The sequence below is a fragment of the Hyperolius riggenbachi genome, chromosome 3 (genome assembly GCF_040937935.1).
Source record: "Hyperolius riggenbachi isolate aHypRig1 chromosome 3, aHypRig1.pri, whole genome shotgun sequence".
NCBI classification, from domain to species: domain Eukaryota; kingdom Metazoa; phylum Chordata; class Amphibia; order Anura; family Hyperoliidae; genus Hyperolius; species Hyperolius riggenbachi.
This window is the reverse complement of record NC_090648.1, coordinates 422,750,121-422,777,611: the sequence shown is the minus strand read 5'-3', so window position 1 is coordinate 422,777,611 and position 27,491 is coordinate 422,750,121.

Here is a 27,491-nt window from a genome sequence, read left to right as displayed (position 1 = left end):
CACATCAAATATTTTTGTGAAATCTAAACGCTTGTACCTAGAGAAATACAAAAATGTACATTACCCCAATAAAAGGATTTTCTGATTACAACTTGCTTGCTTCCACTCTGCCACTAATTTTCCAAAAGGCGCACAACGGTATTGGGTCACAGGGCGTTTTCAATTGTCCTCTGCTCAATGTGCTGGCCTTCTCTTTAATAGCAGGATCTGAAAAGAGAAGAAAAAAGAAACAATCCAGACCCCCCACCCCAACACATGCAAAACATAACCACTAACAAATATGCAATCATATGAACAAAGATCTAGATATGAACACGACAGGCATCTGTGTATTGACATAAGCACAGGATTTTACCCCAATAGAAGAATTTTCAAGAAGAAAAAAAATCCAACAATGCATTTCTATTTTTATTTTTACTACAATCATCTCCATTCATTCCTACCTTTCACTACAAATCATTACTCACACATACACACTGCTACTAAAATTCCCTTACGCACATCAGATTATTTTTGTAAACAGTAAACGTTTGTACATAGAGAAATACAAACACGTACATTACCCCAATAGAAGAATTTTCTGATTACAACTTGGTTGCGTCCACACTGCCTCTACTTTTCCAAAACGCACACAACAGTATTGGGTCACAGGACAATTTCAATTGTCTTCTGCTCAATGTGCTGGCCTTCTCTTTAATAGCAGGATCTGAAAAGAGAAGAAAAAAGAAACAATCCAGACCCCCCACCCCAACACATGCAAAACATAACCACTAACAAATATGCAATCATATGAACAAAGATCTAGATATTAAAACAACAGGCATCTATGTGTTGACATAAACACAGTACTTTACCCTAGTGGAAGGATATTCAAGAAAAATAAATTCCAACAGTACAATCCTATCTTTCTATCTGCAACAATCATCTCCATTATTTCCTACCTTTCACTACAAATCATTACTCACACACACACACACTCCCACTAAAAATCACTTACGCACATCAGATGTTTTTGTGAAAACGAAACGCTTGTGCCTAGAGAGATACAAAAACGCACATTACCCCAATAGAAGAATTTTCTGATTACAACTTGGTTGCGTCCTCACTGCCTCTAATTTTCCAAAAGGCACACAACGGTATTGGGTTACAGGGTGTTTTCAATTTTCTTCTGCTCAATCTGCTGGCCTTTTTTTTCGATGGCAGGATCTGAAAGGAGAAGGGAGAAAAAAACAACAATCCAGACCCCCCACCCCTAACACATGCAAAACATAACCACTAACAAATATGCAATCATATGAACAAAGATCTAGCTATACACACGACAGACATCCATGTATTGACATAAACACAGTACTTTACCCCAATACAAGATTTTTCAAGAAGAAAAAAAATCCAACAATACAATCCTATTTTGAAATCTCCTACAATCATCTCCATTCATCCCTACCTTTCACTACAAATCATCACTCACACACACACACACACACACACACACACACACACACACACACACACACACACACACACACACACACACACACACACACACACACTCACACTAAAATTCACTTACGCACATCAAATATTTTTGTGAAATCTAAACGCTTGTACCTAGAGAAATACAAAAATGTACATTACCCCAATAAAAGGATTTTCTGATTACAACTTGCTTGCTTCCACTCTGCCACTAATTATTTTCCAAAAGGCGCACAACGGTATTGGGTCACAGGGCGTTTTCAATTGTCCTCTGCTCAATGTGCTGGCCTTCTCTTTAATAGCAGGATCTGAAAAGAGAAGAAAAAAGAAACAATCCAGACCCCCCACCCCAACACATGCAAAACATAACCACTAACAAATATGCAATCATATGAACAAAGATCTAGCTATACACACGAGAGACATCCATGTATTGACATAAACACAGTACTTTACCCCAATACAAGATTTTTCAAGAAGAAAAAAAATCCAACAATACAATCCTATTTTGAAATCTCCTACAATCATCTCCATTCATCCCTACCTTTCACTACAAATCATCACTCACACACACACACACACACACACACACACACACTCACACTCACACTAAAATTCACTTACGCACATCAAATATTTTTGTGAAATCTAAACGCTTGTACCTAGAGAAATACAAAAATGTACATTACCCCAATAAAAGGATTTTCTGATTACAACTTGCTTGCTTCCACTCTGCCACTAATTTTCCAAAAGGCGCACAACGGTATTGGGTCACAGGGCGTTTTCAATTGTCCTCTGCTCAATGTGCTGGCCTTCTCTTTAATAGCAGGATCTGAAAAGAGAAGAAAAAAGAAACAATCCAGACCCCCCACCCCAACACATGCAAAACATAACCACTAACAAATATGCACTCATATGAACAAAGATCTAGATATGAACACGACAGGCATCTGTGTATTGACATAAGCACAGGATTTTACCCCAATAGAAGAATTTTCAAGAAGAAAAAAAATCCAACAATGCATTTCTATTTTTATTTTTACTACAATCATCTCCATTCATTCCTACCTTTCACTACAAATCATTACTCACACATACACACTGCTACTAAAATTCCCTTACGCACATCAGATTATTTTTGTAAACAGTAAACGTTTGTACATAGAGAAATACAAACACGTACATTACCCCAATAGAAGAATTTTCTGATTACAACTTGGTTGCGTCCACACTGCCTCTACTTTTCCAAAACGCGCACAACAGTATTGGGTCACAGGACAATTTCAATTGTCTTCTGCTCAATGTGCTGGCCTTCTCTTTAATAGCAGGATCTGAAAAGAGAAGAAAAAAGAAACAATCCAGACCCCCACCCCTAACACATGCAAAACATAACCACTAACAAATATGCAATCATATGAACAAAGATCTAGCTATACAGACGACAGACATCCATGTATTGACATAAACACAGTACTTTACCCCAATACAAGATTTTTCAAAAAGAAAAAAAATCCAACAATACAATCCTATTTTGAAATCTCCTACAATCATCTCCATTCATCCCTACCTTTCACTACAAATCATCACTCACACACACACACACACACACACACACACACACACACACACTCACACTAAAATTCACTTACGCACATCAAATATTTTTGTGAAATCTAAACGCTTGTACCTAGAGAAATACAAAAATGTACATTACCCCAATAAAAGGATTTTCTGATTACAACTTGCTTGCTTCCACTCTGCCACTAATTTTCCAAAAGGCGCACAACGGTATTGGGTCACAGGGCGTTTTCAATTGTCCTCTGCTCAATGTGCTGGCCTTCTCTTTAATAGCAGGATCTGAAAAGAGAAGAAAAAAGAAACAATCCAGACCCCCCACCCCAACACATGCAAAACATAACCACTAACAAATATGCAATCATATGAACAAAGATCTAGATATGAACACGACAGGCATCTGTGTATTGACATAAGCACAGGATTTTACCCCAATAGAAGAATTTTCAAGAAGAAAAAAAATCCAACAATGCATTTCTATTTTTATTTTTACTACAATCATCTCCATTCATTCCTACCTTTCACTACAAATCATTACTCACACATACACACTGCTACTAAAATTCCCTTACGCACATCAGATTATTTTTGTAAACAGTAAACGTTTGTACATAGAGAAATACAAACACGTACATTACCCCAATAGAAGAATTTTCTGATTACAACTTGGTTGCGTCCACACTGCCTCTACTTTTCCAAAACGCGCACAACAGTATTGGGTCACAGGACAATTTCAATTGTCTTCTGCTCAATGTGCTGGCCTTCTCTTTAATAGCAGGATCTGAAAAGAGAAGAAAAAAGAAACAATCCAGACCCCCCACCCCAACACATGCAAAACATAACCACTAACAAATATGCAATCATATGAACAAAGATCTAGATATTAAAACAACAGGCATCTATGTGTTGACATAAACACAGTACTTTACCCTAGTAGAAGGATATTCAAGAAAAATAAATTCCAACAGTACAATCCTATCTTTCTATCTGCAACAATCATCTCCATTATTTCCTACCTTTCACTACAAATCATTACTCACACACACACACACTCCCACTAAAATTCACTTACGCACATCAGATGTTTTTGTGAAAACGAAACGCTTGTGCCTAGAGAGATACAAAAACGCACATTACCCCAAAAGAAGAATTTTCTGATTACAACTTGGTTGCGTCCTCACTGCCTCTAATTTTCCAAAAGGCACACAACGGTATTGGGTTACAGGGTGTTTTCAATTTTCTTCTGCTCAATCTGCTGGCCTTTTTTTTCGATGGCAGGATCTGAAAGGAGAAGGGAGAAAAAAACAACAATCCAGACCCCCCACCCCTAACACATGCAAAACATAACCACTAACAAATATGCAATCATATGAACAAAGATCTAGCTATACACACGACAGACATCCATGTATTGACATAAACACAGTACTTTACCCCAATACAAGATTTTTCAAGAAGAAAAAAAATCCAACAATACAATCCTATTTTGAAATCTCCTACAATCATCTCCATTCATCCCTACCTTTCACTACAAATCATCACTCACACACACACACACACACACACTCACACTAAAATTCACTTACGCACATCAAATATTTTTGTGAAATCTAAACGCTTGTACCTAGAGAAATACAAAAATGTACATTACCCCAATAAAAGGATTTTCTGATTACAACTTGCTTGCTTCCACTCTGCCACTAATTTTCCAAAAGGCGCACAACGGTATTGGGTCACAGGGCGTTTTCAATTGTCCTCTGCTCAATGTGCTGGCCTTCTCTTTAATAGCAGGATCTGAAAAGAGAAGAAAAAAGAAACAATCCAGACCCCCCACCCCAACACATGCAAAACATAACCACTAACAAATATGCAATCATATGAACAAAGATCTAGATATGAACATGACAGGCATCTGTGTATTGACATAAGCACAGGATTTTACCCCAATAGAAGAATTTTCAAGAAGAAAAAAAATCCAACAATGCATTTCTATTTTTATTTTTACTACAATCATCTCCATTCATTCCTACCTTTCACTACAAATCATTACTCACACATACACACTGCTACTAAAATTCCCTTACGCACATCAGATTATTTTTGTAAACAGTAAACGTTTGTACATAGAGAAATACAAACACGTACATTACCCCAATAGAAGAATTTTCTGATTACAACTTGGTTGCGTCCACACTGCCTCTACTTTTCCAAAACGCGCACAACAGTATTGGGTCACAGGACAATTTAAATTGTCTTCTGCTCAATGTGCTGGCCTTCTCTTTAATAGCAGGATCTGAAAAGAGAAGAAAAAAGAAACAATCCAGACCCCCCACTCCAACACATGCAAAACATAACCACTAACAAATATGCAATCATATGAACAAAGATCTAGATATTAAAACAACAGGCATCTATGTGTTGACATAAACACAGTACTTTACCCTAGTAGAAGGATATTCAAGAAAAATAAATTCCAACAGTACAATCCTATCTTTCTATCTGCAACAATCATCTCCATTATTTCCTACCTTTCACTACAAATCATTACTCACACACACACACACTCCCACTAAAAATCACTTACGCACATCAGATGTTTTTGTGAAAACGAAACGCTTGTGCCTAGAGAGATACAAAAACGCACATTACCCCAAAAGAAGAATTTTCTGATTACAACTTGGTTGCGTCCTCACTGCCTCTAATTTTCCAAAAGGCACACAACGGTATTGGGTTACAGGGTGTTTTCAATTTTCTTCTGCTCAATCTGCTGGCCTTTTTTTTCGATGGCAGGATCTGAAAGGAGAAGGGAGAAAAAAACAACAATCCAGACCCCCCACCCCTAACACATGCAAAACATAACCACTAACAAATATGCAATCATATGAACAAAGATCTAGCTATACACACGACAGACATCCATGTATTGACATAAACACAGTACTTTACCCCAATACAAGATTTTTCAAGAAGAAAAAAAATCCAACAATACAATCCTATTTTGAAATCTCCTACAATCATCTCCATTCATCCCTATCTTTCACTACAAATCATCACTCTCACACACACACACACACACACACACACACACACACACACACACACACACACACACACACACACACACACACACTCACACTAAAATTCACTTACGCACATCAAATATTTTTGTGAAATCTAAACGCTTGTACCTAGAGAAATACAAAAATGTACATTACCCCAATAAAAGGATTTTCTGATTACAACTTGCTTGCTTCCACTCTGCCACTAATTATTTTCCAAAAGGCGCACAACGGTATTGGGTCACAGGGCGTTTTCAATTGTCCTCTGCTCAATGTGCTGGCCTTCTCTTTAATAGCAGGATCTGAAAAGAGAAGAAAAAAGAAACAATCCAGACCCCCCACCCCAACACATGCAAAACATAACCACTAACAAATATGCAATCATATGAACAAAGATCTAGCTATACACACGACAGACATCCATGTATTGACATAAACACAGTACTTTACCCCAATACAAGATTTTTCAAGAAGAAAAAAAATCCAACAATACAATCCTATTTTGAAATCTCCTACAATCATCTCCATTCATCCCTACCTTTCACTACAAATCATCACTCACACACACACACACACACTCACACTAAAATTCACTTACGCACATCAAATATTTTTGTGAAATCTAAACGCTTGTACCTAGAGAAATACAAAAATGTACATTACCCCAATAAAAGGATTTTCTGATTACAACTTGCTTGCTTCCACTCTGCCACTAATTTTCCAAAAGGCGCACAACGGTATTGGGTCACAGGGCGTTTTCAATTGTCCTCTGCTCAATGTGCTGGCCTTCTCTTTAATAGCAGGATCTGAAAAGAGAAGAAAAAAGAAACAATCCAGACCCCCCACCCCAACACATGCAAAACATAACCACTAACAAATATGCAATCATATGAACAAAGATCTAGATATGAACACGACAGGCATCTGTGTATTGACATAAGCACAGGATTTTACCCCAATAGAAGAATTTTCAAGAAGAAAAAAAATCCAACAATGCATTTCTATTTTTATTTTTACTACAATCATCTCCATTCATTCCTACCTTTCACTACAAATCATTACTCACACATACACACTGCTACTAAAATTCCCTTACGCACATCAGATTATTTTTGTAAACAGTAAACGTTTGTACATAGAGAAATACAAACACGTACATTACCCCAATAGAAGAATTTTCTGATTACAACTTGGTTGCGTCCACACTGCCTCTACTTTTCCAAAACGCGCACAACAGTATTGGGTCACAGGACAATTTCAATTGTCTTCTGCTCAATGTGCTGGCCTTCTCTTTAATAGCAGGATCTGAAAAGAGAAGAAAAAAGAAACAATCCAGACCCCCCACCCCAACACATGCAAAACATAACCACTAACAAATATGCAATCATATGAACAAAGATCTAGATATTAAAACAACAGGCATCTATGTGTTGACATAAACACAGTACTTTACCCTAGTAGAAGGATATTCAAGAAAAATAAATTCCAACAGTACAATCCTATCTTTCTATCTGCAACAATCATCTCCATTATTTCCTACCTTTCACTACAAATCATTACTCACACACACACACACTCCCACTAAAAATCACTTACGCACATCAGATGTTTTTGTGAAAACGAAACGCTTGTGCCTAGAGAGATACAAAAACGCACATTACCCCAAAAGAAGAATTTTCTGATTACAACTTGGTTGCGTCCTCACTGCCTCTAATTTTCCAAAAGGCACACAACGGTATTGGGTTACAGGGTGTTTTCAATTTTCTTCTGCTCAATCTGCTGGCCTTTTTTTTCGATGGCAGGATCTGAAAGGAGAAGGGAGAAAAAAACAACAATCCAGACCCCCCACCCCTAACACATGCAAAACATAACCACTAACAAATTTGCAATCATATGAACAAAGATCTAGCTATACACACGACAGACATCCATGGATTGACATAAACACAGTACTTTACCCCAATACAAGATTTTTCAAGAAGAAAAAAAATCCAACAATACAATCCTATTTTGAAATCTCCTACAATCATCTCCATTCATCCCTACCTTTCACTACAAATCATCACTCACACACACACACACACACACACACACACACACACACACACACACACACACACACACACACACACACACACACTCACACTAAAATTCACTTACGCACATCAAATATTTTTGTGAAATCTAAACGCTTGTACCTAGAGAAATACAAAAATGTACATTACCCCAATAAAAGGATTTTCTGATTACAACTTGCTTGCTTCCACTCTGCCACTAATTTTCCAAAAGGCGCACAACGGTATTGGGTCACAGGGCGTTTTCAATTGTCCTCTGCTCAATGTGCTGGCCTTCTCTTTAATAGCAGGATCTGAAAAGAGAAGAAAAAAGAAACAATCCAGACCCCCCACCCCAACACATGCAAAACATAACCACTAACAAATATGCACTCATATGAACAAAGATCTAGATATGAACACGACAGGCATCTGTGTATTGACATAAGCACAGGATTTTACCCCAATAGAAGAATTTTCAAGAAGAAAAAAAATCCAACAATGCATTTCTATTTTTATTTTTACTACAATCATCTCCATTCATTCCTACCTTTCACTACAAATCATTACTCACACATACACACTGCTACTAAAATTCCCTTACGCACATCAGATTATTTTTGTAAACAGTAAACGTTTGTACATAGAGAAATACAAACACGTACATTACCCCAATAGAAGAATTTTCTGATTACAACTTGGTTGCGTCCACACTGCCTCTACTTTTCCAAAACGCGCACAACAGTATTGGGTCACAGGACAATTTCAATTGTCTTCTGCTCAATGTGCTGGCCTTCTCTTTAATAGCAGGATCTGAAAAGAGAAGAAAAAAGAAACAATCCAAACCCCCCACCCCTAACACATGCAAAACATAACCACTAACAAATATGCAATCATATGAACAAAGATCTAGCTATACAGACGACAGACATCCATGTATTGACATAAACACAGTACTTTACCCCAATACAAGATATTTCAAGAAGAAAAAAAATCCAACAATACAATCCTATTTTGAAATCTCCTACAATCATCTCCATTCATCCCTACCTTTCACTACAAATCATCACTCACACACACACACACACACACACACACACACACACACACACACACACACACACACACACACACACACACACACACACACACACACTCACACTAAAATTCACTTACGCACATCAAATATTTTTGTGAAATCTAAACGCTTGTACCTAGAGAAATACAAAAATGTACATTACCCCAATAAAAGGATTTTCTGATTACAACTTGCTTGCTTCCACTCTGCCACTAATTTTCCAAAAGGCGCACAACGGTATTGGGTCACAGGGCGTTTTCAATTGTCCTCTGCTCAATGTGCTGGCCTTCTCTTTAATAGCAGGATCTGAAAAGAGAAGAAAAAAGAAACAATCCAGACCCCCCACCCCAACACATGCAAAACATAACCACTAACAAATATGCAATCATATGAACAAAGATCTAGATATGAACACGACAGGCATCTGTGTATTGACATAAGCACAGGATTTTACCCCAATAGAAGAATTTTCAAGAAGAAAAAAAATCCAACAATGCATTTCTATTTTTATTTTTACTACAATCATCTCCATTCATTCCTACCTTTCACTACAAATCATTACTCACACATACACACTGCTACTAAAATTCCCTTACGCACATCAGATTATTTTTGTAAACAGTAAACGTTTGTACATAGAGAAATACAAACACGTACATTACCCCAATAGAAGAATTTTCTGATTACAACTTGGTTGCGTCCACACTGCCTCTACTTTTCCAAAACGCGCACAACAGTATTGGGTCACAGGACAATTTCAATTGTCTTCTGCTCAATGTGCTGGCCTTCTCTTTAATAGCAGGATCTGAAAAGAGAAGAAAAAAGAAACAATCCAGACCCCCCACCCCAACACATGCAAAACATAACCACTAACAAATATGCAATCATATGAACAAAGATCTAGATATTAAAACAACAGGCATCTATGTGTTGACATAAACACAGTACTTTACCCTAGTAGAAGGATATTCAAGAAAAATAAATTCCAACAGTACAATCCTATCTTTCTATCTGCAACAATCATCTCCATTATTTCCTACCTTTCACTACAAATCATTACTCACATACACACACACTCCCACTAAAAATCACTTACGCACATCAGATGTTTTTGTGAAAACGAAACGCTTGTGCCTAGAGAGATACAAAAACGCACATTACCCCAAAAGAAGAATTTTCTGATTACAACTTGGTTGCGTCCTCACTGCCTCTAATTTTCCAAAAGGCACACAACGGTATTGGGTTACAGGGTGTTTTCAATTTTCTTCTGCTCAATCTGCTGGCCTTTTTTTTCGATGGCAGGATCTGAAAGGAGAAGGGAGAAAAAAACAACAATCCAGACCCCCCACCCCTAACACATGCAAAACATAACCACTAACAAATATGCAATCATATGAACAAAGATCTAGCTATACACACGACAGACATCCATGTATTGACATAAACACAGTACTTTACCCCAATACAAGATTTTTCAAGAAGAAAAAAAATCCAACAATACAATCCTATTTTGAAATCTCCTACAATCATCTCCATTCATCCCTACCTTTCACTACAAATCATCACTCACACACACACACACACACACACACACACACACACACACACACACACACACACACACACACACTCACACTAAAATTCACTTACGCACATCAAATATTTTTGTGAAATCTAAACGCTTGTACCTAGAGAAATACAAAAATGTACATTACCCCAATAAAAGGATTTTCTGATTACAACTTGCTTGCTTCCACTCTGCCACTAATTATTTTCCAAAAGGCGCACAACGGTATTGGGTCACAGGGCGTTTTCAATTGTCCTCTGCTCAATGTGCTGGCCTTCTCTTTAATAGCAGGATCTGAAAAGAGAAGAAAAAAGAAACAATCCAGACCCCCCACCCCAACACATGCAAAACATAACCACTAACAAATATGCAATCATATGAACAAAGATCTAGCTATACACACGACAGACATCCATGTATTGACATAAACACAGTACTTTACCCCAATACAAGATTTTTCAAGAAGAAAAAAAATCCAACAATACAATCCTATTTTGAAATCTCCTACAATCATCTCCATTCATCCCTACCTTTCACTACAAATCATCACTCACACACACACACACACACACACACACACACACACACACACACACACACACACACACACACACACACACACACACACACACACACACTCACACTAAAATTCACTTACGCACATCAAATATTTTTGTGAAATCTAAACGCTTGTACCTAGAGAAATACAAAAATGTACATTACCCCAATAAAAGGATTTTCTGATTACAACTTGCTTGCTTCCACTCTGCCACTAATTTTCCAAAAGGCGCACAACGGTATTGGGTCACAGGGCGTTTTCAATTGTCCTCTGCTCAATGTGCTGGCCTTCTCTTTAATAGCAGGATCTGAAAAGAGAAGAAAAAAGAAACAATCCAGACCCCCCACCCCAACACATGCAAAACATAACCACTAACAAATATGCACTCATATGAACAAAGATCTAGATATGAACACGACAGGCATCTGTGTATTGACATAAGCACAGGATTTTACCCCAATAGAAGAATTTTCAAGAAGAAAAAAAATCCAACAATGCATTTCTATTTTTATTTTTACTACAATCATCTCCATTCATTCCTACCTTTCACTACAAATCATTACTCACACATACACACTGCTACTAAAATTCCCTTACGCACATCAGATTATTTTTGTAAACAGTAAACGTTTGTACATAGAGAAATACAAACACGTACATTACCCCAATAGAAGAATTTTCTGATTACAACTTGGTTGCGTCCACACTGCCTCTACTTTTCCAAAACACGCACAACAGTATTGGGTCACAGGACAATTTCAATTGTCTTCTGCTCAATGTGCTGGCCTTCTCTTTAATAGCAGGATCTGAAAAGAGAAGAAAAAAGAAACAATCCAGACCCCCCACCCCAACACATGCAAAACATAACCACTAACAAATATGCAATCATATGAACAAAGATCTAGATATTAAAACAACAGGCATCTATGTGTTGACATAAACACAGTACTTTACCCTAGTGGAAGGATATTCAAGAAAAATAAATTCCAACAGTACAATCCTATCTTTCTATCTGCAACAATCATCTCCATTATTTCCTACCTTTCACTACAAATCATTACTCACACACACACACACTCCCACTAAAAATCACTTACGCACATCAGATGTTTTTGTGAAAACGAAACGCTTGTGCCTAGAGAGATACAAAAACGCACATTACCCCAATAGAAGAATTTTCTGATTACAACTTGGTTGCGTCCTCACTGCCTCTAATTTTCCAAAAGGCACACAACGGTATTGGGTTACAGGGTGTTTTCAATTTTCTTCTGCTCAATCTGCTGGCCTTTTTTTTCGATGGCAGGATCTGAAAGGAGAAGGGAGAAAAAAACAACAATCCAGACCCCCCACCCCTAACACATGCAAAACATAACCACTAACAAATATGCAATCATATGAACAAAGATCTAGCTATACACACGACAGACATCCATGTATTGACATAAACACAGTACTTTACCCCAATACAAGATTTTTCAAGAAGAAAAAAAATCCAACAATACAATCCTATTTTGAAATCTCCTACAATCATCTCCATTCATCCCTACCTTTCACTACAAATCATCACTCACACACACACACACACACACACACACACACACACACACACACACACACACACACACACACACACACACACACACACACACTCACACTAAAATTCACTTACGCACATCAAATATTTTTGTGAAATCTAAACGCTTGTACCTAGAGAAATACAAAAATGTACATTACCCCAATAAAAGGATTTTCTGATTACAACTTGCTTGCTTCCACTCTGCCACTAATTATTTTCCAAAAGGCGCACAACGGTATTGGGTCACAGGGCGTTTTCAATTGTCCTCTGCTCAATGTGCTGGCCTTCTCTTTAATAGCAGGATCTGAAAAGAGAAGAAAAAAGAAACAATCCAGACCCCCCACCCCAACACATGCAAAACATAACCACTAACAAATATGCAATCATATGAACAAAGATCTAGCTATACACACGACAGACATCCATGTATTGACATAAACACAGTACTTTACCCCAATACAAGATTTTTCAAGAAGAAAAAAAATCCAACAATACAATCCTATTTTGAAATCTCCTACAATCATCTCCATTCATCCCTACCTTTCACTACAAATCATCACTCACACACACACACACACACACACACACACACACACACACACACACACACACACACACACACACACTCACACTAAAATTCACTTACGCACATCAAATATTTTTGTGAAATCTAAACGCTTGTACCTAGAGAAATACAAAAATGTACATTACCCCAATAAAAGGATTTTCTGATTACAACTTGCTTGCTTCCACTCTGCCACTAATTTTCCAAAAGGCGCACAACGGTATTGGGTCACAGGGCGTTTTCAATTGTCCTCTGCTCAATGTGCTGGCCTTCTCTTTAATAGCAGGATCTGAAAAGAGAAGAAAAAAGAAACAATCCAGACCCCCCACCCCAACACATGCAAAACATAACCACTAACAAATATGCACTCATATGAACAAAGATCTAGATATGAACACGACAGGCATCTGTGTATTGACATAAGCACAGGATTTTACCCCAATAGAAGAATTTTCAAGAAGAAAAAAAATCCAACAATGCATTTCTATTTTTATTTTTACTACAATCATCTCCATTCATTCCTACCTTTCACTACAAATCATTACTCACACATACACACTGCTACTAAAATTCCCTTACGCACATCAGATTATTTTTGTAAACAGTAAACGTTTGTACATAGAGAAATACAAACACGTACATTACCCCAATAGAAGAATTTTCTGATTACAACTTGGTTGCGTCCACACTGCCTCTACTTTTCCAAAACACGCACAACAGTATTGGGTCACAGGACAATTTCAATTGTCTTCTGCTCAATGTGCTGGCCTTCTCTTTAATAGCAGGATCTGAAAAGAGAAGAAAAAAGAAACAATCCAGACCCCCCACCCCAACACATGCAAAACATAACCACTAACAAATATGCAATCATATGAACAAAGATCTAGATATTAAAACAACAGGCATCTATGTGTTGACATAAACACAGTACTTTACCCTAGTGGAAGGATATTCAAGAAAAATAAATTCCAACAGTACAATCCTATCTTTCTATCTGCAACAATCATCTCCATTATTTCCTACCTTTCACTACAAATCATTACTCACACACACACACACTCCCACTAAAAATCACTTACGCACATCAGATGTTTTTGTGAAAACGAAACGCTTGTGCCTAGAGAGATACAAAAACGCACATTACCCCAATAGAAGAATTTTCTGATTACAACTTGGTTGCGTCCTCACTGCCTCTAATTTTCCAAAAGGCACACAACGGTATTGGGTTACAGGGTGTTTTCAATTTTCTTCTGCTCAATCTGCTGGCCTTTTTTTTCGATGGCAGGATCTGAAAGGAGAAGGGAGAAAAAAACAACAATCCAGACCCCCCACCCCTAACACATGCAAAACATAACCACTAACAAATATGCAATCATATGAACAAAGATCTAGCTATACACACGACAGACATCCATGTATTGACATAAACACAGTACTTTACCCCAATACAAGATTTTTCAAGAAGAAAAAAAATCCAACAATACAATCCTATTTTGAAATCTCCTACAATCATCTCCATTCATCCCTACCTTTCACTACAAATCATCACTCACACACACACACACACACACACACACACACACACACACACACACACACACACACACACACACACACACACACTCACACTAAAATTCACTTACGCACATCAAATATTTTTGTGAAATCTAAACGCTTGTACCTAGAGAAATACAAAAATGTACATTACCCCAATAAAAGGATTTTCTGATTACAACTTGCTTGCTTCCACTCTGCCACTAATTATTTTCCAAAAGGCGCACAACGGTATTGGGTCACAGGGCGTTTTCAATTGTCCTCTGCTCAATGTGCTGGCCTTCTCTTTAATAGCAGGATCTGAAAAGAGAAGAAAAAAGAAACAATCCAGACCCCCCACCCCAACACATGCAAAACATAACCACTAACAAATATGCAATCATATGAACAAAGATCTAGCTATACACACGACAGACATCCATGTATTGACATAAACACAGTACTTTACCCCAATACAAGATTTTTCAAGAAGAAAAAAAATCCAACAATACAATCCTATTTTGAAATCTCCTACAATCATCTCCATTCATCCCTACCTTTCACTACAAATCATCACTCACACACACACACACACACACACACACACACACACACACACACACACACTCACACTAAAATTCACTTACGCACATCAAATATTTTTGTGAAATCTAAACGCTTGTACCTAGAGAAATACAAAAATGTACATTACCCCAATAAAAGGATTTTCTGATTACAACTTGCTTGCTTCCACTCTGCCACTAATTTTCCAAAAGGCGCACAACGGTATTGGGTCACAGGGCGTTTTCAATTGTCCTCTGCTCAATGTGCTGGCCTTCTCTTTAATAGCAGGATCTGAAAAGAGAAGAAAAAAGAAACAATCCAGACCCCCCACCCCAACACATGCAAAACATAACCACTAACAAATATGCACTCATATGAACAAAGATCTAGATATGAACACGACAGGCATCTGTGTATTGACATAAGCACAGGATTTTACCCCAATAGAAGAATTTTCAAGAAGAAAAAAAATCCAACAATGCATTTCTATTTTTATTTTTACTACAATCATCTCCATTCATTCCTACCTTTCACTACAAATCATTACTCACACATACACACTGCTACTAAAATTCCCTTACGCACATCAGATTATTTTTGTAAACAGTAAACGTTTGTACATAGAGAAATACAAACACGTACATTACCCCAATAGAAGAATTTTCTGATTACAACTTGGTTGCGTCCACACTGCCTCTACTTTTCCAAAACACGCACAACAGTATTGGGTCACAGGACAATTTCAATTGTCTTCTGCTCAATGTGCTGGCCTTCTCTTTAATAGCAGGATCTGAAAAGAGAAGAAAAAAGAAACAATCCAGACCCCCCACCCCAACACATGCAAAACATAACCACTAACAAATATGCAATCATATGAACAAAGATCTAGATATTAAAACAACAGGCATCTATGTGTTGACATAAACACAGTACTTTACCCTAGTGGAAGGATATTCAAGAAAAATAAATTCCAACAGTACAATCCTATCTTTCTATCTGCAACAATCATCTCCATTATTTCCTACCTTTCACTACAAATCATTACTCACACACACACACACTCCCACTAAAAATCACTTACGCACATCAGATGTTTTTGTGAAAACGAAACGCTTGTGCCTAGAGAGATACAAAAACGCACATTACCCCAATAGAAGAATTTTCTGATTACAACTTGGTTGCGTCCTCACTGCCTCTAATTTTCCAAAAGGCACACAACGGTATTGGGTTACAGGGTGTTTTCAATTTTCTTCTGCTCAATCTGCTGGCCTTTTTTTTCGATGGCAGGATCTGAAAGGAGAAGGGAGAAAAAAACAACAATCCAGACCCCCCACCCCTAACACATGCAAAACATAACCACTAACAAATATGCAATCATATGAACAAAGATCTAGCTATACACACGACAGACATCCATGTATTGACATAAACACAGTACTTTACCCCAATACAAGATTTTTCAAGAAGAAAAAAAATCCAACAATACAATCCTATTTTGAAATCTCCTACAATCATCTCCATTCATCCCTACCTTTCACTACAAATCATCACTCACACACACACACACACACACACACACACACACACACACACACACACACTCACACTAAAATTCACTTACGCACATCAAATATTTTTGTGAAATCTAAACGCTTGTACCTAGAGAAATACAAAAATGTACATTACCCCAATAAAAGGATTTTCTGATTACAACTTGCTTGCTTCCACTCTGCCACTAATTTTCCAAAAGGCGCACAACGGTATTGGGTCACAGGGCGTTTTCAATTGTCCTCTGCTCAATGTGCTGGCCTTCTCTTTAATAGCAGGATCTGAATAGAGAAGAAAAAAGAAACAATCCAGACCCCCCACCCCAACACATGCAAAACATAACCACTAACAAATATGCAATCATATGAACAAAGATCTAGCTATACACACGACAGACATCCATGTATTGACATAAACACAGTACTTTACCCCAATACAAGATTTTTCAAGAAGAAAAAAAATCCAACAATACAATCCTATTTTGAAATCTCCTACAATCATCTCCATTCATCCCTACCTTTTACTACAAATGATCACTCACACACACACACACACACACACACACACACACACACACACACACACACACTCACACTAAAATTCACTTACGCACATCAAATATTTTTGTGAAATCTAAACGCTTGTACCTAGAGAAATACAAAAATGTACATTACCCCAATAAAAGGATTTTCTGATTACAACTTGCTTGCTTCCACTCTGCCACTAATTTTCCAAAAGGCACACAACGGTATTGGGTTACAGGGTGTTTTCAATTTTCTTCTGCTCAATCTGCTGGCCTTTTTTTTTCGATGGCAGGATCTGAAAGGAGAAGGAAGAAAAAAACAACAATCCAGACCCCCCACCCCTAACACATGCAAAACATAACCACTAACAAATATGCAATCATATGAACAAAGATCTAGCTATACAGACGACAGACATCCATGTATTGACATAAACACAGTACTTTACCCCAATACAAGATTTTTCAAGAAGAAAAAAAATCCAACAATACAATCCTATTTTGAAATCTCCTACAATCATCTCCATTCATCCCTACCTTTCACTACAAATCATCACTCACACACACACACACATACACACACACACACTCACACTAAAATTCACTTACGCACATCAAATATTTTTGTGAAATCTAAACGCTTGTACCTAGAGAAATACAAAAATGTACATTACCCCAATAAAAGGATTTTCTGATTACAACTTGCTTGCTTCCACTCTGCCACTAATTTTCCAAAAGGCGCACAACGGTATTGGGTCACAGGGCGTTTTCAATTGTCCTCTGCTCAATGTACTGGCCTTCTCTTTAATAGCAGGATCTGAAAAGAGAAGAAAAAAGAAACAATCCAGACCCCCCACCCCAACACATGCAAAACATAACCACTAACAAATATGCACTCATATGAATAAAGATCTAGATATGAACACGACAGGCATCTGTGTATTGACATAAGCACAGGATTTTACCCCAATAGAAGAATTTTCAAGAGGAAAAAAAATCCAACAATGCATTTCTATTTTTATTTTTACTACAATCATCTCCATTCATTCCTACCTTTCACTACAAATCATTACTCACACATACACACTGCTACTAAAATTCCCTTACGCACATCAGATTATTTTTGTAAACAGTAAACGTTTGTACATAGAGAAATACAAACACGTACATTACCCCAATAGAAGAATTTTCTGATTACAACTTGGTTGCGTCCACACTGCCTCTACTTTTCCAAAACGCGCACAACAGTATTGGGTCACAGGACAATTTCAATTGTCTTCTGCTCAATGTGCTGGCCTTCTCTTTAATAGCAGGATCTGAAAAGAGAAGAAAAAAGAAACAATCCAGACCCCCCACCCCAACACATGCAAAACATAACCACTAACAAATATGCAATCATATGAACAAAGATCTAGATATTAAAACAACAGGCATCTATGTGTTGAAATAAACACAGTACTTTACCCTAGTAGAAGGATATTCAAGAAAAATAAATTCCAACAGTACAATCCTATCTTTCTATCTGCAACAATCATCTCCATTATTTCCTACCTTTCACTACAAATCATTACTCACACACACACACACACACTCCCACTAAAATTCACTTACGCACATCAGATGTTTTTGTGAAAACGAAACGCTTGTGCCTAGAGAGATACAAAAACGCACATTACCCCAATAGAATAATTTTCTGATTACAACTTGGTTGCGTCCTCACTGCCTCTAATTTTCCAAAAGGCACACAACGGTATTGGGTTACAGGGTGTTTTCAATTTTCTTCTGCTCAATCTGCTGGCCTTTTTTTTCGATGGCAGGATCTGAAAGGAGAAGGGAGAAAAAAACAACAATCCAGACCCCCCACCCCTAACACATGCAAAACATAACCACTAACAAATATGCAATTTTTCATTTTACTTCATTTTAAGCAATACCAGTTGCCTGGCTGTCCTGCTGATCCTCTGCCTCTAATACTTCTCACCTCTGAACTGAGTCCACCACAGGGTGGGGGGGGGGGGGGTGTACAAATAGAGGCAGAGAGCTGGAACAGAGTCACAGGGGGTACAAACGGAGGCACAGAGGGGGTACAGAGACACAGGAGGTACAAAAGAAGGCACGGGGGTATAAAAAAGGCATAGCAGGTACACACAGAGGTAGAGAGGCACAAGGGGTACAAACTGAGGTACAGGAGGTACAAACCTGGGTGAGGGTTACAAAAAGAGGCACAGGGGTGTACAAATGGAGGCACAGGGGGTACAAATAGAGACACAGGGAGTACAAAAAGAGGCAGAGTGGGTACAAACAAAGTTACAGAGTCACGGGGGGGGGGAGGGGCACAGGAGGTACAAACAGAGACACAGGGTACAAAAAGAGGCATAGTGGGTACACACAGAGGTACAGAGGCACAAGGGGTACAAACTGAGGTACAGGGGGTACAAATAGAGGCACAGGTAGTACAAAAAGAGGCAAGTGGGTACAAACAGAAGCACAGGGGTACAAATAGAGGCACAGAGGGGTACAAGCAGAGGCACTGGGTGTAAAAACCAAAGGCAGAGTAGGTACAGAGGCACAGGGGTACTAACAGAGACAGAGAGGGGTTACAGAGCACGGGGGGGGGGGGGGTACAAGCAGAGGTACACAGAGGGGGTACAAACAGAGGTGGGGACATAGAAGAATGAACCTACAGTCCCTATCTTGTTCGGTAACCAGGGACTATCTGTACATTAAATAAACCAGAAACATCTCAATAGTGAAGTGAATGAAGCTAGATGAACTTTTGACCTTAATGAAAAACCTTTAATATCTCAAAAACGATGACAGATAGAACGGTGATTTTTGCAGCACAAATGAGCACAAACCCAGCACTAACCAACGACACCACTTTCGTGTCCGTGCGCTGTTGTAGGGGGGCTGGGTGATGTAATAGTTTCGAAAAAAATAATTGCTATTATCTTTAAAACAAAAGCAGCACAAATGTTTATTTTTGTGGCACAAACGGGCACAAACGTAGCACTAACCAAACATGCTAGAACTTTTATTTGTGCTGATTGTAGGGGGGCCAACTTCACACAGCCTCAAAATGAGGAAGCCTTTAACATGTTTAGTACAATGTGGGGCTGCTGGGATATCAGCTATGAACGCCCCCTAGTGAGCAGGCATACTTATTGTTCAGATAGATATTTAAAGGGAACCAGAGACGAAGCACCCTCATGTATTTTACTACATACATCAGTGGGAACATTAGAGAAAACACCTACCCTGCTCTCTGTTTCATCCTCACTGCTAAAAGTGTCTGTTATCAGCTGTGATAAGAATCCCGGACTGAGCATTCAGTCTGGCTTTGCTGGGAATGATTATTGCTGAGTCATTATAGCAGAGCCACAAGGGGGCAGGCTTGGGCTTGAAAAGACACCAGCGAAGATAGACTCAGCTATAATCATTCCATAGCAAAGCCAGACTGAATGCTCAGTCGGGGATTCTTATCAGAGGTGATAACAGTCAGATTAAACAGAGAACAATGAAACAAAGAGCAGATTAGGTGTTTACTGTCATGTTCCCACTGATTTATAAGGTAAAATACATGAGGGTACTTCGTCTCTGGTTCTCTTTAAACGCAATGATTATATTTGTTTACTTCTATTCACAATTCACTCTGATGTAACGCTTTCTGCGTGAGGCTCGTTGGCTTTTGCGTATAAAATGACTTTGCTTATCTCTTCAATAAAACATTGAAACAAAAAAAACATAAATGTGACTCTATGATCTTTTTGTTAAATAATTAAAAAAAAATTCTTACTTTAACATATTCCTTCCTTGCAGCATCGTAGCTGCAATCAGCGGCAGACCTCTAGCATCAGTGACGCCTTCCATCCTATAGCTATAACTATTTGACAGTTATATGCAACGGTCCTTTCTGATACAATTTGGTATATCTGTTTATATAACTTTCTCTCTGGCTACTATATATGCCGCAGTAATTACCATCATTGCTGTAATGAAATCCTTATGTAACTCTATGATTGTTATTTAAATAATAAAAGAGTTGTTTAAATAATAAAAATAAATAATAATAAGCCAGAGGCTCCCAGCATCCTGTATGTAAACCCAGCTCAGTATTGTAATGTAATCAGGCAATCCCAGCATCCTCTGTCTATACCCAGCTGAGTAGTGTGAGGTCATCAGGTAATATCAGCATCCTGTATGTATACCCAGCTGAGTATTGTGAGGTCAACAGGTAATCCCAGCATCCTGTATTTATATACCCAGCTCAGTATTGTGAGGTCATCAGGCGATCTCAGCATCCTCTGTCTATACCCAGCTGAGTATTGTGAGGTCATCAGGCAATCCCAGCATCCTCTGTCTATACCCAGCTGAGTATTGTGAGGTCATCAGGTGGGAAAAAACAACTGTAACCGATCAGTCAAGTTTTCATCTGGAAAGACAATTTACAGCACGTCAGCATTGTTTGCATTTCGTTGATAGTCTATTCTGTACTAAGGATGTGATTAGATTTGTCTACCTCTTTTCATAATTCACACTGGTGTATCGCTTCCTGCTTGAGGTTCATTGGCTTTTCTTATATAATGACTTTGATAATCTTTTCAATAAAACATTGAAACGAATATATATATATATATATATATATATATATATATATATATATATATATATATATATATATATATATATATATGTGACTCTATGATCTTTTTTAATAGCTATTTGACAGTTATATATAACTGTCATTTCTCATATCATTTGGTATAGCTGTTTACATAACTACTCTCTGGCTACTATATATGTCGCTTTAATTACCATAATTGCTGGATTTAAATCCTCATGTGACTTTACGATTGATGTTTACATAATAAAAAAAAACAATAATTACTAACACATTCCTTCCTTCTTCGGGTTGCGGCATCGGAGCTGCGATCAGCGGCAGAGGAGCCCCGCTCAGCTCGAGGTCTGTAGGCAAGTGCCTCGCTCCTGCAGCGGAGCTTCCTTATAAAGCCACAGAGCGGACCACGTTGAAAACAGACACATCCTCCGCGCGCTGCTGCGCCAGAGTTGTGCTTCTTCTCCCGCCTCCTCGCGGGTTTTCAGGCGATCAGCGACCCCCAAACCCGGGACCCCCGGCGCCTCTCCATCTCCGGACTCCCCCCCCTGATGACCCGAACAGGAATGCCGCCACTTTCATGAGGAAATCCCCACGATCCATGGGCGCCCCTGGTGGTCACAGCGCTAGCGGCGGGGAGGCGGCTGTTCGGGGGCAGATTGCGGGGGTGATAAGAGGGCAGAGAGAGGAGATCGCTGCTGGGGGTGGAGGAGGGGTCTCTGGCAGACACGTGTTCTGTCATTCGGAGCCTCCAGGGGGCGGTGATGGGAGGCTATGAGCGTGTGATGTGACCGGAGAAGCACAGTCTGTCACGTGACACCGGAGCTGCAAGTAGATGGGGATGTCGGCACTGCCCCTCGGCCACGAGAAGCTCCGCCCCTCATTCGCGGTAAGCCCCGCCCACTAACCACGGTAATCTCCTCCCACCAACCACGGTAAACTCCTCCCACCACATACGGGGAAAACACTTCAGGTAGAAGTAGTGAGGTAAGCAGGCAATATGGTGCCTACCCTGACAGACCTCTCCCCCCCAGCTCCCATACTGACCTCAATCCACCCCAGCATCCACCTGACCTCTCCTCCCATATTACCCCTCTACACTCACACTGACCGCCCCCCCCCCCCCAGTACCCACACTGACCTCTCCTCACATATTACCCCTCTACACTCACACTGACCCCCTCTCCAGTACCCACACTGACCTCTCCTCACATATTACCTCTCTACACTCACACTGACCACCCCTCCCCAATACTCACACTGATCTCTCCTCACATACCCCCCTCACCCACACTGACAGCCCCTTCTCCCCAGTGTCCACACTGACCTCAACTCTCCCTGGCACCCACAATGACCTCTCCTCCTCCAGCACCCGCACTTACCCCCCCCATCACCCACACTCAGTGGCGTAGCTTAGGAGCTAGGGGCCCTGGTGCAAATTATACATGCCCCCCCAGCACTTTATACATAACAAATGATACGGTTAGGCATCAGTTGATATGGTTAGGCATCAGGTAGGGTGTCTGTGCGGGGGGGGGGGGGGTGGCATTAGGTGTCAGGTAGGATGTTTGTGGTGAGAGAGGGGTTAGGGTTAGGCTTCAGGTAGGGTGTTTGGGCGGGGGTGGTTAGGGTTAGGCATCAGGTAGGGTGTTTGTGCGGGGGAAGGGTTGCATTAGGTGTCAGGTAGGATGTTTGTGGTGAGAGGGAGGTTAGAGTTAGGCATCAGGTAGGGTGTTTGTGTGTGTGTTAGGGGTGGATAGTTAGAGTTAGGCATCAGATAGGGTGTTTGTGTGTGTGTTGGGGGTGGATAGTTGGAGTTAGGCATCAGGTAGGGTGTTTGTGTGGGACGGTGGTGTTAGGTGTCAGGTTGGGGGGTGTTCGATTAGGGTAAGGCATCAGGTAGGGTGTTTGTTCGGGGGGATGGTTAGTGTTAGGTATCAGGTAGGGTGTTTGTGCGGGGGAGGATTGCATTAGGTGTCAGGTAGGATGTTTGTGGTGAGAGGGGGGGTTAGTGTTAGGCATCAGGTAGGGTGTTTGTGCGGGGCGGTGGTGTTAGGTGTCAGGTTGGGGGTGTTCGATTAGGGTAAGGCATCAGGTAGTGTGTTTGTTCGGGGAGGATGGTTAGTGTTAGGTATCAGGTAGGGTGTTTGTGCGGGGGAGGATTGCATTAGGTGTCAGGTAGGATGTTTGTGGTGAGAGGGGGGGGGGGGGTTAGTGTTAGGCATCAGGTAGGGTGTTTGTGCGGGGTGGTGGTGTTGGGTGTCAGGTTGGGTGTTGGGGGGTGTTCGGTTAGGGTAAGGCATCAGGTAGGGTGTTTGTGCGGGGAGGATGGTTAGAGTTAGGCATCAGGTAGGGTGTTTGTGCGGGGCGGTGGTGTTAGGTGTCAGGTTGGGGGGTGTTCGGTTAGGGTAAGGCATCAGGTTGGGTGTTTGTGCGGGGAGGATGGTTAGTGTTAGGTATCAGGTAGGGTGTTTGTGCAGGGGGGGTTAGGCATCAGGTAGTGCAATTGTGGGGGGGGCGGATAGGTTTAGGCGTTAGGTACAGAGTTTGCGTGGGGGGGCTGGTTAGGGTTAGGCATCAGGGGGAAGGGTTCTGTGTGAGGGCAGGATTAGGTTTAGCTTTAGTAAAATATCAGAATTTATTACCAATATTTGACAAACCTTCTTTACACTTTAATGGTAGAATATTGGTACATTTACTGATAATCTACTATCAGCATTCCTGAAGGGCCAAAATATCCCTTTAATTACGTACATCTGCATTTTCCATATGGGCTAACGTGCTGTATATTATATATGGTATAATGTGCTGCATTTGATATGTGGGTTAACGGTCTGCATTTTCTGTATGGGCTAATGTGCTGCGTTTTCTTTATAGGTTAACGTGCTCTATTTTCTGTATGGGATAATGTACTGCATTTTCTATATAGGTTAACATGCTGCATTTTCTATATGCGCTATTGTGCTGCGTTCTCTATATAGGATACTATTCTGCATTTTCCATTTGGGATAGCATCATGCATTTTCTGTATGGGCTACCATACTGCATTTTCTACATGGGCTACCATACAAAATTTTTCTATATGGGCCAACATGCTGAATTTTCTATATGGTCTAATGTGCTGCATTTTCTATATGGGCTAACATGCTGCATTTTCTATATAGGCTAACATGCTGCATTTTCTATATTGGCTAACATGCTGTATTTTCTATATGGGCTAACATGCTGCATTTCCTATATGGGCTAACATGCTGCATTTTCTATATGGGCTAACATACTGCATTTTCTATATGGGCTAACATGCTGCATTTTCTGCATGGGCTAACTTGCTAAATTTTGTATATGGTCTAACATGCTGCATTTTCCATATGGGCTTTATAAATTGGCTAACATGCTGCATTTATATATATTGTCCAACATGCTCCATTTTATACATGGGCTAACGTGCTGCATTTTCTATATGGGCTAACGTGCTCCGTTTTCTAAATGGGCTAACATGCTGCATTTTATACATATACAGTATGTGTGAACTTGTGATGCATTTCATATATGGGGGAATGTGTGCCCCTTTTCATATATGGGCTAACATGTGTCACATTTTATATGTGTAATAATGTGTGCAGTGTTTCATATAAACGTGTGCCACATTTCATATTCAGGGTAACCAGGGCTGTGGAGTCCATGTGGTACATTTCGTATGTGCCGTAATGGTTGCTGCATTTCATACATGGAGTAATGATTTCTGAATTTCATATGTGGGGTAATGATTACTACAATACTAACCAATGGGCTAGGGCTGCCATAAAAGGGCCACTAGGTTGTGTTTTCCCTCCAGTCCAAAAGGTCCCAATGCTCCACTGGAGTAGAATGCTGGAGGGAAGCAACATCCCTCTCCTGGCTCTTTCTAGCTATGCACAGCACCTACCGTGTTCTCTCCCATCCTCAGCACTAACAGTGACCCTGCCTCCCCATCACCCAGACAAACCTCTCCTTCCCCAGCGACACTGTGCAATGACAAGGAAGGCTGATTTGTTGTGATTATTCATCAATATGAGTCATACACTTGCAGATCGATCTGGAGGATAGATGTCAGATCATCAGAATTTAGCAGCAGTGTAGGAGCTTAATGATGTAAATATGGAGTGAAGGTTAAACATGCTCTTATGCGCAGCAGGAATCAAACTTTACCCATTACCAGCATGAATAACCTTCAGTGCACAGTTACATCGACAATCCATACATGATTTTGACTATACTTTGCACTCCAGGCAAGGCAACCTGTGTCACACCCACCCAGGATGCGCAAACACAATATGCCACTAATAGGCAACCTGTGTCACCCCCACCCAGCATGCGCACACAATATGCCACTAATAGGCAACCTGTGTCACCCCCACCCAGGATGCGCAAACACAATATGCCACTAATAGGCAACCTGTGTCACCCCCACCCAGCATGCGCACACAATATGCCACTAATAGGCAACCTGTGTCACCCCCACCCAGCAAGTGCACACAATATGCCACTAATAGGCAGCCTGTGTCACCCCCCTCCCCAGCATGCGCACACAATAAGCCACTAAAAGGCAACCTGTGTCACCCCCACCTAGCATGCGCACACAATATGCCACTAATAGGCAACCTGTGTCACCCCCACCCAGCATGCGCACACAATATGCCACTAATAGGCAACCTGTGTCACCCCCACCCAGCATGTGCACACAATATGCCACTAATAGGCAGCCTGTGTCACCCCCACCCAGCATGTGCACACAATATGCCACTAATAGGCAACCTGTGTCACCCCCACCCAGCATGTGCACACAATATACCACTAATAGGCAGCCTGTGTCACCCCCACCCAGCATGCGCACACAATATGCCACTAATAGGCAGCCTGTGTCACCCCCACCCAGCATGTGCACACAATATTCCACTAGATCGCAACCTGTGTCACCCCCACCCAGCATGCGCACACAATAAGCCACAAAAAGGCAACCTGTGTCACCCCCACCCAGCATGCGCACACAATATGCCACTAATAGGCAACCTGTGTCACCCCCACCCAGCATGTGCACACAATATGCCACTAATAGGCAGCCTGTGTCACCCCCACCCAGCATGTGCACACAATATTCCACTAGAACGCAACCTGAGTCACCCCCACCCAGCATGCGCACACAATAAGCCACTAAAAGGC